This window comes from Sinohyriopsis cumingii, chromosome 6 (assembly GCF_028554795.1).
Source record: "Sinohyriopsis cumingii isolate HCF-2022 chromosome 6, ASM2855479v2, whole genome shotgun sequence".
Taxonomy (NCBI): domain Eukaryota; kingdom Metazoa; phylum Mollusca; class Bivalvia; order Unionida; family Unionidae; genus Sinohyriopsis; species Sinohyriopsis cumingii.
In genome coordinates, this window is record NC_142966.1 from 152088249 (window position 1) to 152104887 (window position 16639).

The 16639-nt window shown below is 35.1% G+C and overlaps 1 protein-coding gene across 1 annotated transcript in view; it reads right to left on the minus strand.

The window, feature by feature from the left end:
* Window positions 1-16639, minus strand: part of LOC149798271 (cadherin-related tumor suppressor-like) — a 204720-nt gene that overhangs the window by 98151 nt on the left and 89930 nt on the right. The gene's annotated exons all lie outside the window — the stretch shown is intronic.

Genomic DNA, 16639 nt, shown 5'->3' on the forward strand with positions numbered 1-16639 from the left:
AGAGGAATAAACTATATGCCCCTAAAAAGGATGCAGTTCATATGAAAGCAATGGAATTCCGAGTGCATATTTGTTTAATCTGGATTTTCTTAACAGCAAGGTGACATCTTCAGTGTGAGGACAATATATAACAAGAACAACACTAAATACACATGTAATGAGGCATCTTTAGTAAGGAAGCAATTTATCAAAAGAACAACTGAAAGGGACATCTGTAGTACATTAGCTGGGAACATTTGATCAAATTGTTGATTAGAGGAGATGTGTCCACGGAAAATGCTATCATGCAAATGATAAGGTGGCAAAACCGTCAAAAGAAAAAAGAATATCTGCAATAATTTCTGCAGTATCACTAGCACATTAAGCACTATCTACTGTTTTCCTTTGTCCCTATAAATTGCCATGGATCCCCCAAATTTGGAGAACTGGGGATACAGTGTCCTCTGCCCTTGGGATTGAGGTGCAGCTGTGCAGAGGTATACAAAGGGTGAAATAATTGTCTTATAGTGTTCTTAATTTATTAACAGATTTTTTTTAAAAATACCTCAACTAAACACCAATCATATGACTTGAGGCATATGGCCCCCTTTCTCTATGCAGCCTTAGGTTGGTAACATAAATTATAGAGTACATCCTGTAGAATCTTCTAAAAATTCTTCTCCTCAGGGCCATTCTTCTGACTTGGGAGTTTGGTATTTGCATAAACAACATGGCTAGAGGTGAGCTACAGTTTCATGATGTGTTAAGAAAATAAGCAATCATAAACCATCAGTCATCATTTGGTGTACACAAGTCTACCTTTCACTAGAACAATAAGAATAACAGATGTTGCTCCTATAAATACAATTTGGGGTTTAACAGTAATTACAAGATTATTTTACATAATGTACTGTATATACTCTTTTATAAGTAAAGTCCAACTTCAAACTGCATAAAGCAGATCAGGATCTTTACAGTTAGAGTTGACTTACAAGTAAATATATATAGTAAAATACCAGCAAAGATTTTCTTTCTCCTATTGTGCACCACACAACATTATCAACACCTCTTTAAATTGTTCCATCCATGGAACTGGTACCGTATAGACTTGCTTATAAATTTAGTCAAACTAAAAACAACAGATCTTGATAATGCGCATGCAGATCAGGATCTATGTTATTTGTTCTACTGATTTCTCCAAACAAACTGCAGAGACCCAGATCTGCCAGCAAATTATATGACAGCAAATCTGGATTTGTGCAGTTTGCAGTTGGACTTGACTTTTAAATGAGTATATACATTATACAAGTCAACCCCTCATCCAACATTCATTCATCATCATTAAACAAATATTGTCACATTCTGAAATCTGTAGTTTAAAGATAGTACATCACTGAAAATGTTCAGAGTATCAGCAATCTATAAAACAGAACCAGCAGAACCCACAAAGTACTTTTCTAATTCAGTTAGTTTTCAGAACAACCTGTCTGGATGGTTTTGGGGAGTCAGGGGTTCACTCACCCATGAATACAAAATTGAGGATTTAAAGTTTTCAATGATACTGGAGCTGATAACAAACTGATGCACTTTCAAAACACTGATCATCAGACCAGAAAAAAAAAGCAGGCACACCAAGTTCAACTAATATACAGCCAATTCTGCATTAGAAGAGAGACATCTATACAGACATGAAAACATTCATGGTCCAGTTTTCTTTTCCTTTAAATCTCAATATAAATACTGGACAATTTATGATTAATACTCGTAATCCAAAGGTTAAGGGTTCGATAACTGCACAGATCAGACCAGCTCAGCTGACTCCACAAAAACAAAGAACAAATTTTAAGCACACTTTCAAAAACTCATGACAAAATAAAATAGCATTTATTGGACATCAGTCAAATGTCATGTCATCACCCCAATGATCAATTAGAAGGGTATTTAAAGACTTGAACCAGGAATGTTATGCCATGAGATATCCTTAAAAAATGATGTCATAAAAAGGGAAAAGATAAATAACTTTGACACAAAAAATCCATCCCTAAGTAACAAAACAGTAATCACTATAGCAACTGTTGTGTAATATTTAAACAGTTCGGAAAATAAATTAATTCATTTTAAGTCTTTTCAATAATTTATTCAAGATATTCAATTAAGTAATTAGAATAAAAAATATTGACTGCTGAAGCATCAATAACAATATAGATCCCAGTGCTCTACTTTTTCATGATGAAATACAACTCACAGAGATTATATCCATTACCAAATTTCATGGCTCTAAACAATATATATGAAAGTTCCAGAAACTCTGCAGTTACCGGGTAGGTCATCTATGGTTAAAGACCAACATCATGATATCTGCAGGAAGTAAACTACACATTTACCTGTAACTATATTTTAACTACAGATTTACCTGTAACTATATTTTAACTACACATTTACCTGTAACTATATTTTAACTACACATTTACCTGTAACTATATTTTAACTACACATTTACCTGCAATTATATTCTAACTACACATTTACCTGTAACTATATTCTAACAAACAAGTGGTTCACAAGACACCACTATTTCAGAGAATATTACTGCATGAATGGGTTAGCATTTAATGAATGGTTTTGTGGTGTCAATTTAGACTTAAGTTCTAAAAGTGTAAAATGAAGAATTGTACAAAAACTTTAGAAAGATCAAGCCTTCCGAATAAAAGTAATACTACATTCTCTTTTATATTACTACATACTCCTTTATAAGTCAAGAAACTATATTCAAACGACACATTTACATGTAACTATATTCTAACTACACATTTATCTTTAACTATATTCTAACTACAATTTTCCTGTGACTATAGTCTAACTCCAAATTTACCTCTATATTCTAACTACACATTTATCTGTGACTATATTATAACTACACATTTACCTGAGACTATATTCTAACTACACGTTTACATGTAACTATATTCAAACTACAAATTTACCTGTAACTTTTCTATATTCTAACTATGCATGTACCTGTAACGTGTCTACATTCTAACTACACATATACCTTAACTTTTCTACATTCTAACTACACATTTACCTGTAACTTTTCTATATCCTAATAAATGTTTTATTTCTTCTTAATGAAAATAAAAAAGGTCTTTTAACATTCAACATTACCTTGAATCATTACCAGAAAGTAAGCAATTTGATTTTGGACCACAAGTTCTATATTCTGGCAAAACCAGCTACACTTTATCTTGCTCTTGTGTCAGCTAAAGATACGGCTGACTTCCTATGTTACAGATAAGGAACTATAAACCCCATCATTACACAAGATTTTAAAAACTTGGTACTTTGCTTTCTTGTTAAGAATGTTGTCAAGCTTGATACTTAGTAAATTTACCAGTCTATTTATCCAAACAGTGATAAAATCTTGTGATTTATTCTGGATAGTGTAGATCTTCTGTCTGAGGTATGGATCTTTTTCAAGAAACAAGGTAATTTGGGCCAATAAGAAGAGTGGGAGAAAGATAAAGTGATTGCAGAACAAGAATCAGAAGTCAAATATCCCTTGTAACAAATCTGTATTTTATGCTCAACAAGTGTGTTAACTAATAGTACATGAAATTTGTCACAAGACACCCTTATTTCAGGGAACATTATCGCATGCATGGGTTAGCATTCAATGAATGGTTTTGTTGTGCCAACTTAGACTGAAGTTCTAAAAATGTAAAATGAAGAATTGTACAAAAACTTTAGAAAGATCAAGCCTTCCGAATAAAATACATTTTCTTTTATACTACTACATACTCCTTTATAAGGCAAGTCAAACTGCAAAAGCGAAGATCCTGATCTGCCATAGCATAATGTGATTGCAAATCAGGGTCTATGCTGTTTGTTCTACTGTTTACTCTAACAAACTGCACAGACCCAGATCTGCCTGTGCATTATGTAATGGCATATATGGGTCTGTGCAGCTTGCAATTGGATTAGTCTTACAAGCGAGTGTAGACTGTATAAGGGAACATGTACCCTTTTCCCTTTCTGAATTCAGTTGTCATCAAGAAAACATGATCCTTACTGTGATCTGATTGGCTGTTAGGCATTGGAAACTACCGGACACAGTGATCATATGATCTGATTGGCTGTTAGACATTGGAAACTACTGGACACAGGGATCATATGATCTGATTGGCTGCTAGACATTGGAAACTACTGGACAGTGATCAGCTGTTAAATACTAGTTACTACTAGTCCGAGATTGCATAATCAGACTGGCTGTTAGACATTAGAACCTACCTGGTGCAGTAATTGTATGATCTGATTGGCTGTTAGACAATGGAAACTACCAGACACAGTGACTTAAGTATCAGATTGGCTTTTAGACAATGGAAACTACCAGACACAGTGACTGAAGTATCAGATTGGCTCTTAGACATTGGAGACTACATGGCACAGTGACTGAAGTATCAGATTGGCTTTTAGACATTGGAAACTACATGGCACAGTGACTGAAGCATCAGATTTGCTTTTAGACATTGGAAACTACCAGACACAGTGATTGAAGTATCAGATTGGCTTTCAGACATTGAAAACTACATGGCACAGTGATTGAAGTATTAATTTGGCTGTTAGACATTGGAAACTACCAGACACAGTGACTGAAGTATCAGATTGGCTATTAGACATTGGAAACTACCAGACACAGTGACTGAAGTATCAGATTGGCTTTTAGACATTGGAAACTGACACATGGCACAGTGATTGAAGTATCAGATTGGCTGTTAGACACTGGAAACTACAAGACACAGTGATTGAAGTATCAGATTGGCTGTTAGACACTGGAAACTACAAGACACAGTGACTGAAGTATCAGATTGGCTGTTAGACACTGGAAACTACAAGACACAGTGATTGAAGTATCAGATTGGCTGTTAGACACTGGAAACTACAAGACACAGTGATTGAAGTATCAGATTGGCTGTTAGACACTGGAAACTACAAGACACAGTGACTAAAGTATCAGATTGGCTTTTAGACATTGGAAACTGACACATGGCACAGTGATTGAAGTATCAGATTGGCTGTTAGACACTGGAAACTACAAGACACAGTGACTATATAGCATGTAAAGCTTAACACCTTTATTGACCACATCTATGTTAATCTGGCTGTAAACTGAAGATAGAGTAATATTTTGTATGTATGCCATGAGATTGATGTTTAAATGATTTTTAAATAACTTGTTTTAATTTTTACTTTATTTGACATGGTTAGGAACTATATTACATACACATAAAAAAATTAATTCATTATATATTTAAATATTGCAGAGACTACATATCCCTTCTAGTCATTAACCGATTTCAAACTTCAGCATTCAAGTTTCATCCAGGTAAAAAAATCATTAGTGTTTTTTAAAAAATATTTTGCACAAAAAAAAGTTGTGAAACCATCTAGCTATAAAGGCTAATTGCAAGATAAAATAGAATTGTCTTTCTTATACAGGTGTAATTTAAACAGATTTTCAATAAATTAAATTAAGGAAAGGGATTTCTAAATTTTGTTCTTTTCTAGCAGGTGTCCTTTTTATAAAAGTGGCAATTAAAGTTGGTTTCACTTAGTATTTTGTTGACAAACATACATGAATAAACATAATTAAGATACACAATATATATGTACCAAGTTAAGTATTTTCATGTAACATATATATCATTTGCTGTAAATTTATTTCAAATCTATATTTAATTTATAAAAGACTAATTTGATTTTTCAGGTGTTGATCCAATTAAATCAAATGAACAAAAAAATATAAAAAAGTAATGCACACCTCATTAATTTAACATATATGAAATGAACCACCTGTGTACATTATGCAATTATGACTAACTCACAATGGGGGGGACTCAATCAATGATTTACACCTCAAAGTTGAGAGAAAATGCCATAATCCCTGTGTAGAACTAATCCTTACATTTCCCTACAGAACTACCATATGAATCCAGGCACACACACCATCTCAGGCATATCATTTCAGGTGTTCAGTTGGTAACAAAAGAGATTACATGAACACACAAGAGCTCACTGCACATCATACAATTGTTCTTAAAACTTGATATTAATCGTAAAATGGTTTATAATTGCTTTATTACACAATTTAGAGAACTACACAAATGTCATTTTGACTGTATAACAGTAAAATCAGTCATGGCATCATGTGAAAGTCAATGACATCATAACCATGCAACATAAAGAAACATAACATGGGACGTTGTGATATCCAATGAAAAATTCTTGATAGAATCATTTAACAACATTAAGGTATGAAGTATAAAATTTAGCAGGCACTGGTAAGTGAAACATTAAAATTATGCTTTAAGTTTCCAAAAATTTAACCCGAGTAACTGATAGCTTCACAAAAGGTTTAAACTGTGCAAGATTTAAAACGTATCTGGTCACTTCAGAGCAGGACAGGGCCTTTTGAAATACATTATCTGTAATCAATACCATTTGAATAACAATATCAAGTATATGAATTCAAATTCTTTTGAATTTCTTTTAGGTATGAATTTCAGAATTGTATCAAATATGCTCCCAATCCGCAAGGTTCCACTTAGAGGTTCCCCTGCATAATCTTGGATTTAGAATAGGTGCAATTTGCCGCCCCATGTGTGGCAAGAGGCAACTAGTGGAGACAGGAACTCTAGTGGCAAAGTGGTTAGAATGCAAGCCAAATCTGCAACCAATAAACAGCCTGGGTTTGAATCCCATCACTGGATCAGCGCAGGTTGGCTACCATGGTGTGACATTGGGGAAGACACTTTACTCCAAATGCTGCAGTATGAAATACCGGACAAGGACAGTGTGCTCTGTGGATGATTTGACCAAACACCAGCAAGTGTTATGAAGCATTCAATAAAGCAGTATCACATTAGTCTGACTGGACCTGGAGAGTATGTGCTGTGAACAATTTGACCCAACAACAGTAAGTGTTGAGAAGCATTTAATTAAGTGATTAAACTGACCTACACCTACCACTCAGTCAAATGCATTCGAGTACAGTCGATTTGAATAGTGCAAAGCAACATGTTCCACATGGCTTAAATGAGATGTACAGCTCTAACTCTCTTGGTCAAATGTGAAAACCACATGCTAGTTTTTACCTGTGCTAAAAACAGAATGGAGGTCCCCAAAATGAGCAGCAATGGCAGAAGGATATTCAGAATTTTGAGGAGGTAACCAGGATCCAGCCAGGATTTTGAAAAGGATATTCAGAATTTTGAGGAGGTGACCAGGTCCTAGCTGGGATGTTGAAAAGGGCGCAAAATTATATTTATTCACTGACTAAACACAGAAAAAAGGGGAGCGAAAAAACAGTCGTGATTTTAAACCCCTCTGCATCTATTCACTCCCAAGAATTGACTGCATGGTGCAAACATGCATGCATGCTTAATTCACAAGAGGATGGTTCACACAAGCTGGCAAGTCTTCTTGTAGAAGGGAGAAAAAAAACTGGGAGCCAGGGAAAATGTGGTATCTAGACAATTAGATATGTTTTGAAACAAAACACAGCTGTTGATTGCCTGGCTCACTCTGTCTCCCACTGGCTATCTAACCTTGTCAGACTTGACCATATACATGTATCCCTATGTATCTCTACACATGCCAAAGATTTTCATAGATTTTACATAAATTTTTATAAACAATTCACTATACATTTTTCAGGTCAATGTGAGGAATATTTCTCCATAAAGTTGTTTTTTAAAGGAAGTGCAGAACTACCAGATTTGAGAATAAGAATTATGAATAAAGTGCATGATTTCGTCGATGTATCTACAATGCATAAATGCCCAATTTAACTGACCCTGATCTATAGGTGGCATTTATCAACCAACCATTGGACTACTGACATTCCACCAGACAGGTAACCAATTCCAGCATAACTGGGTGACCTGTGAAGAGCTTGCCCAACATGTCAGGACAAATCAATCTTTTTTTTTAGGTTTTTTGTTGTTGTTGCTTTTGTTTGTTTTTGTAATAGAGTATATATTTTATATAATTCCATTACTAACAGCTCTTTGTACAAGAGAAGGTCAGGGTTTATGGTGATTGGAGCATGGTAAATGCTTTATACAAGAAAGTAAAAGAAAGTAAATGGGTTTTTGTTGATTGTAATGTCACTTTCGGCACATTATTGGCTATATATAGTGAAACATGTGAGCCAAGTGCCCTTCTCAAGGACACACCAAGGCAGCCAACCTGGGTGAGCCTAGGTGTGTAGTGAAAACACAATACTGAATTGCAAGTCTAATGTTCTACCAATGGAGTTACTACTCTGGCTCCCTGCAGATCCAGTCAACTTTATAACATCATCAGTTGTCTTATCTCAACATCATTTTTAAAATGTACTTAGGACTCTTCTTTCAATCACTGACAAATTTGTCGAAACAAAAATCACCAGTTTGTTCTACTGATTACTCCTAATAAACTACCAGTATATTATGTAATGGCAGATCTGGGTCTCTGCAGTTGGAGTTTACATGTATGTAAGGATGTATGGTATTAATCTATAATAATGACGGCTTTTTATATCAAATGTGATAAAGCTATATTAATTTAAACAAAATTTATTTAAAAAATCTGAAATATGTTATGGTGTCAACTATTACTGTCTTATTATTTTTAATGCCGGATAGCAGAGGGAAAAAAAACAAATTAATCTGAATTATTTTCCCCTTGCATGAAGAAGCCATCATTGTTTAGTATGTTGGGCTTGCCACCAAGATCATGATGGTTGAAATCATACCAAATGATCCAACTGGGTCATCCACTGTGGTATATCCCTGTGAAAGGCACATCAACAGGAATTGTCTCAGTGCTAAATAACCTGACTTGTGTTACTGTGCCAGAAAACACCAAGCCAATGGATGGATATGTATAAAAATGCCATAGTGACAGCCATGTTCTGATTCCAATATGGCAGGCTCAACTACAAGAAAATACCGGTAAATTGTTTAATCTTGTGATTCCTTTAAGTTAATATGAATCAATCATGCTTGTGGAAAAAAATTGTCCATAGCGGTGGCAAAAAAGATTACATTCTTAAACATGGTTAAAATCGCCTCTGATGCAAGCTGAGTATCCATCCTATATCTATCATCAATAATATAAAACACACTTCAACTGATATAGAGCAGGTCTAGATGAGGAAGACATGTCTGACCTCTGTCACATAATTCCCCATTTTTAGCAAATTGTTTGACTTTTTCCCAGCACACTAAGACCTACCATTGTAAACAATTTAAACTGCAGTTTCCCAATCTGTCAAGTGTTTATTGCAGCTCATTGGAAAAGGAGTCAGTGGGTAATATCTTCCATTCTACTGCCAAGTTAGACAAAATCCCCACCCAGTATTGAACATATTAAATTACATTATAAAATCAAGAAGGCTAAAGAGGAATTTTTTATTCTGGCATCAAATTTCTTTAAAAACATTTCTAGCATGCTCTAATTCTGTCAATATATAAAATCTTTGATACTGGATTAAACATAGATTTAATAACTGCAATGTAAACAGTGCAAATTGACGAGCACTTTTGATATCTTGACGTGGTCAAGCTGAGACTCCTGGGAATCAATTCTTAGCAAAAACTACACAAAATCAACCAAACGAAGACAACTGAAATTCTGGCAAAATTGCAATTGTATCAACATTATAAACATTCTGGACGTGAAACTATTCGACACAATTACCAAAGTAAAAATCGTTTCAGGCAGACAAAATCTTTTAGGAATATATTTATTCATGTTTTTAAAAGTGCTTGAACGTTTTGGGACATAGACTTTGTAGTCTGCTGTGGGGACGAATGTGTTTTACAAACACAATTCTAATTATTTTTTTAAGGCTACAACCATGATATCGACGAGGATTTATTGTGTGATATCTTTTTAGCTATTTTCAGTCCTTTCCACTGTATATAAAAAATAAAATCAATGATTTTAAAATTCCTGTCTTAAAATGTATTGAATGCAGACAGTGATAAAGATTCAAACTCTTCCTGATATCAAACGATTACACCAAAGGAAAGGATTACTCACAAAACTCAAAAATAATCGCCTATAATATATAGCATGTTTGAAACACTTTTTCATAAATTTACTGGTAATATTTATGAACGATGAAAGGGACCATTTAATCTCTTTGCAACCAATGTGAGCACATATTACAGCAACTAAAGAAACATATAACTGTAAAGTAAATAGAAACAATGCAAAATATCTGATAATCTTTTCCGTAACCATAATAAAAATGAGATTTCCTAAGCTGTATTGCAGACATTCCTCACAAGAGATTTGCTTTCCTTTTTTTGAGAGTCATGGTTGCTTAGCTGATAGTGTTGGATTCATTATCCAAGAGTTGTAGATTCAATAGCTGCACAGACCAGCTTGGGTCAGCTTGGGTCAGCTGTTTCTGAGTGTCCCATGTTCTCAGTACAAATTGTCCAAAATGCCCTTAAAACAAACAAAGAGAAAAACCCTTGTTTCCTGTGTCTAGTATATATCATACTCCAAACAGCATAAACCCTGACAAGCTGTTGCATCATCAACTGGTAGTTCAGTCTAAATAGACAAGTCTAGTAATCCCTCACTATAATGCTGGTAATTCTAGTAATACCTCACAATAATGCTGTTAATTCTAGTAATACCTCACTATAATGCTGGTAATTCTAGTAATACCTCACAATAATGCTGTTAATTCTAGTAGCATCTAGTTATAATGATGCTGGTAATTCTAGCAGTCCCTTGCTATAATGCGAGTAATTCTAGTAGTCCCTCATTATAATGCTTGTAATTCGAGCAGTCTCTTTACAATGCTAGTAATTGTATTCATACCTTGGTATAATACTAGTAATTGTATTAGTCACTTTCACTATAACACTGGTAATTATAATAACACCACTACAATGCTGGTAATTATAGTAGTCCCTCACTATAATGCTAGTAATTATGGTAGTCCCTCACTAGAATGCTGGTAATTCTAGTTGTCGCTCACCATAATGCTGTTCAGAGAATCAAAGAAGTATATTGCAATATGGGCAAGGCCACTTTATACTTGGGAATACTACATGCAAAAATATAATTCAACCATTATAATGGGATCCCAAACAAGCCCTTGTTATACTGAGGAGAGTTATACTGGGATCCTGGATATACCCGTATATCAAGGACGATGTTATAGTGGGGTGCTTTATAGTGAGTGGCCATATTTACACACATCCTAATCTCCATTGTGCAAAACTAATTCAACCAAAAAATTAAATCAATTCATTTAAATGGTTGTTTCAATGAAAGTGTGTGTGTGTGTGTGTGTGACTTGAATTTTTAATGTAGCTTTAACAATTTTCTAGTCATATCACTAGTCATATCGCTACAATGTCTGCAATGTGGCAGTTTAAAGTGATATCTAGCACTTGGGCATCATGCTGCAGACGTGTAGCATCATGTCCCACCCAGTCACATTATCCTGACACCAGGCCGTCCAGTACTAACACTAAATCACTGAAGTGAAACAACAGTAGAAGTGATTTATTGGCTGTGCTACAATTCATATAAATGCACACTTCTGTGTCCTAAAAATAGTTTTCCCTCATTATAGTGCTATACATGGAAGTCTTGAGTAGACCACCTTATAGTGAGTCCCTATTATAATGATGTATATGGTACATGTTTTTCACTACTACTAAATGAGATCCATGAACATATCTTATAACAGAAATGATGTTATAATGAATAGCATTATAGTAAGGGAGTACTGTAATGAAAAACATGGGCTCATGATTGTTGTAATTGTGATAATTTATAAACATAAGAATATACTGATGATAAAGAAATAAGTTTAATATTATTTATATTTGTGGTGAGCAATTTTATCAATCAAGTTGTCAATTAATTTCAGTTTTACATGAAATTAGCAGAACTGTTTATGAATCTTTTTTTTCTTATCACATGATAAATGTTTGATTCATTCAATAGACTGTAAGCATACTGTGCGAATTTGGGGGTCCCTGATGACTGAGTGGTCTAAGATACACCCCTTTACAGCTCACTGAAATTTCACCTGTCTCATAGGTTTGAGTCAAGTCACTTAACGTTGGTACATGTAGGTGAGAAAGCTTGCTAGTAGATTCCCATTTGTCAGTGGTTCTTCCCTTTCTATGCCATCCCCTAAGTTCTTCCTCCAGCAAATATACTGGCTGCCATGTATAGCCCCTATCAAGTACTGAATTATGGCATAAAACCCACAAAATAATCTGTGTGGTATTGCACTGTATATAACACATGAACCACAGAAAATATATCCGTTTATGTAACATCATATCAATGGTACCATTGTGTGAATGACACGTGTGTCCCATTAATGTGAATTAAGGAATTTTATTTAACAATAAAGGGATTCCATTTAAGAAGTGCTATCACAAATATTCATCAAATTTTACTATAATGTAGGCCCAAAATAACAGAAAAAATCTTTAATACACATCAGAGAATGGAGAAACATATTATAGCTTTCTGCATAAAATGGTGTTGGCACATGTGTTTATGTTAACAATGGCAGCTGATCATGATAAATTTGTTCCATTTCACTCCTGGCAATCAAGTACAAAAAGCTTTACTTTCCATCAGAAACTCAACACAGACCCAAATAATGCCTGACTACAAAAACTCACCACATGGGCAATGTTAACACTGGGCGGTAATGGATGAACCAGTCTCTAATCTCTTTTCACATCTGGAAAAATTAGCATCAGAAACACATTTGGACTTGGGGATGTCATGCTACCTTGTGTTTATCCTTGTAACTGGCCATTTGGGGAGATAAGGGTGTAAAAAACAAACATGACAGGTTTGATCTCTTGATGGTTTTCACCAAGTTCCAGGACAATTTTGCTTGTAAGCAATCTCCCACCCAGCAGCTGGGCATAAATATGCATTTCCTGCTGATTTTGGCAGACAAAGAATTGTAATGGACTAAAATATTGTCAGTTTTTCAAATCAGTTAGTTGTTCATTACGCTGTTTACAACTCTGCCAGAAAATCTGTTTAGATTATCATTGTTTCTCAAAATCAGCCAAGATATATTAATTACAATGGTGATTACCTTGCCAAAAAATGTACATATTTGGAAACACTGCAAAAACATCACCCAGTTCCTATAAAAAAATCCAACCTCCACCCAGATACTGGCAGTGGGAGCCAGTTTTAATCCACACTTTCTTGACCATTTTCCGAAAAGATCTCATACCTTATGTCTTAAAGAAAGAGTATTTTCCCCTGTTTCTATGTCAGTATACTCTCTCTCCCTCTCCCTCTCTGTATACAAGTACGCCTAAAGAGAAACCCTCGGCAGAAACAGTATAACCACATATAACAATATCAAACAAATGAAATCATTCCTATCTTCGGTAGACTCATTTTCCTTACTGCTGTATTTTGGCCATAACTGTCGTATATACTTGCTTATAACGGCAAACAACAAAAATGCTTATCTGCCATAGCAAAATGTGTATGCATATAAGGGTCTTTGTTGTTTGTTCTACTGATTACTCCCAAACAAACTGCACAGACCCAAATCTGCCAGCGAATTATGCAATGGTAGATCCATGTCAGAACTGTTTGCAGATAGACTTGTCTTATAAGTGAGTACATACGGTATACTTTTCTGATTTAGCCATGCAGAACATCATATAGAATTCAATTGAAAAGGGTCAAAAATCACTTTTATTAGCAGGTGTCGGATGCTATCCTTGTTGTTTTCTTTCCAATTAATTAAAATTTCAATTAATTAAAACTTCAATATCCAATGCCAATTTGGACAAGGTAATTCATAAGCCAAATTAATAGAAATTTTAGAACAGGACAAATAATTTTTACTTGTAAATGAAAGGTTATATTTTAGTCAATAAACTTTCACAATCAAATGATTATTGCATTTTATTAAATATTAACTAGCTATCATTTCAAGGAAACAAACCATTTGCAAAATTTCCCCCACATTGTGTGTGTGTGTGTGACTTGGATTTTAGAGCAATGCACATGCTTTTCTAGTCCAAGTGGACTCTGTATGCCAGATTATAGGCAATGCACATGCTTTTCTAGTCCATGTGGACTCTGTATGCCAGATTATAGGCAATGCACATGCTTTTCTAGTCCAAGTGGACACTGTATGCCAGATTAAAGAGCAATGCACATGCTTTTCCAGTCCAAGTGGACACTGGATGCCAGATTAAAGAGCAATGCACATGCTTTTCTAGTCCATGTGGACTCTGTATGCCAGATTATAGGCAATGCACATGCTTTTCTAGTCCAAGTGGACACTGTATGCCAGATTAAAGGCAATGCACATGCTTTTCTAGTCCAAGTGGACACTGGATGCCAGATTAAAGGCAATGCACATGCTTTTCTAGTCCAAGTGGACACTGGATGCCAGATTAAAGGCAATGCACATGCTTTTCTAGTCCAAGTGGACACTGGATGCCAGATTATAGGCAATGCACATGCTTTTCTAGTCCAAGTGGACACTGTATGCCAGATTAAAGGCAATGCACATGCTTTTCTAGTCCAAGTGGACACTGGATGCCAGATTAAAGGCAATGCACATGCTTTTCTAGTCCATGTGGACTCTGTATGCCAGATTATAGGCAATGCACATGCTTTTCTAGTCCAAGTGGACACTGTATGCCAAATTATAGGCAATGCACATGCTTTTCTAGTCCAAGTGGACACTGTATGCCAGATTATAGGCAATGCACATGCTTTTCTAGTCCAAGTGGACACTGTATGCCAGATTATTGGCAATGCACATGCTTTTCTAGTCCAAGTGGACAGTGTATGCCAGATTATAGGCAATGCACATGCTTTTCTAGTCCAAGTGGACACTGGATGCCAAACAAAATTGATGATGCATAAGCTTTAGTAGTCAAAGTCCAGAAGAGCTACAATTGCAAAAGATAATATTTTCACACAATAACTAAGAATTCATATATTTTAAACAAAAAATAAATATTCATTTGTTTATAAGTCTGTTGCAATTGCAAACTACATAGACCCTGATTTGTCATTGCATATTGCACTGGCAGATGAGGGTCAATGTTGTTTGTTCTACTGATTACTCCAAACAAATTGCACAGACTCAGACTTGTAAGCATTATCCTTCCCAAATATCCTCCCTGAATGTCACCTTTTGAAACAATAAATCAAATACTGCCACAACTTTCAAAAGTTATGCACGCAAGAAATGTGTTTGAACTTTTGAAAAATACATTACACACATTAAAATTCACCGACTTACAAGATGGACCTATTTTGTTACACAGTATAAATACATTTTACTGACTCATGCAACTAATGTTGACCATGTCTTAAGTTTTGACCACCACCACCATCACCCCAAAAAACCTGCTATTTCACAACTATTGGAACTGATATTTCATTTGAAATCTGCTTCCCATGAGTTCTAGATGTGTTTATTCAGGTTCACCACCATAAATCCCTGAACTCCACCCATCAATTTTATTCAAATCTTTATCACCCCTGCTCTGGAGATAATACATGACAGATGCGAAGTTAGCCTGGTTTTATTAGGACAGTATTTCCTCACTGTAAGGCTGTTTATGTGGACCTTACTGGTGAATTGCCATATAGGCCAGGCTGTTTATGTGGACTTTACTGGTGAATTGCCATATAGGCCAGGCTGTTTATGTGGACTTTACTGGTGAAATGCCACATAGGCCAGGCTGTTTATGGGGACCTTACTGGTGAATTGCCATATAGGCCAGGCTGTTTATGGGGACCTTACTGGTGAATTGCCATATAGGCCAGGCTGTTTATGGGGACCTTACTGGTGAAATGCCACATAGGCCAGGCTGTTTATGGGGACCTTACTGGTGAATTGCCATATAGGCCAGGCTGTTTATGGGGACCTTACTGATGAACTGCAATATAGGCCAGGCTGTTTATGGGGACCTTACTGGTGAATTGCAATATAGGCCAGGCTGTTTATGAGGACTTTACTGGTGAACTGCCATATAGGCCAGGATGGTTTTTTTATATCCATATTAACTAATGAAATGGAATCCATGACCCATATATGCCTTTTTTATATAAAAAAACACTTCATACTGAGGTATCTTTCAATAAGGGAATATGGGATATCCTTAAATGGGGAGATGATTTTTTAAAAAGACGTGTCATTAGCAACATTCATGTCTCACCCTTTCTGTAGATAATTAATATTGATATACCTTCCTTTATGTAGTTAATATTGATATACCTTCCTTTATGTAATTAATACTGATATACCTTCCTTTATGTAGTTAATACTGATATACCTTCCTTTATGTAGTTAATACTGATATACCTTCCTTTATGTAGTTAATACTGATATACCTTCCTTTACATACTTAATACTGATATACCTTCCTTTATGTAATTAATACTGATATACCTTCCTTTATGTAATTAAACTAATATACCTTCCTTTATGTAATTGATTATTACTTGATTGACCTGAAGATGCTGTAAACATGTGTTTCCAATATAACTATATTCTGTACCACTTAAGTAGACATAAACTTTACATCTGACATCTACAACCTAAATTTTAAATAAGTTA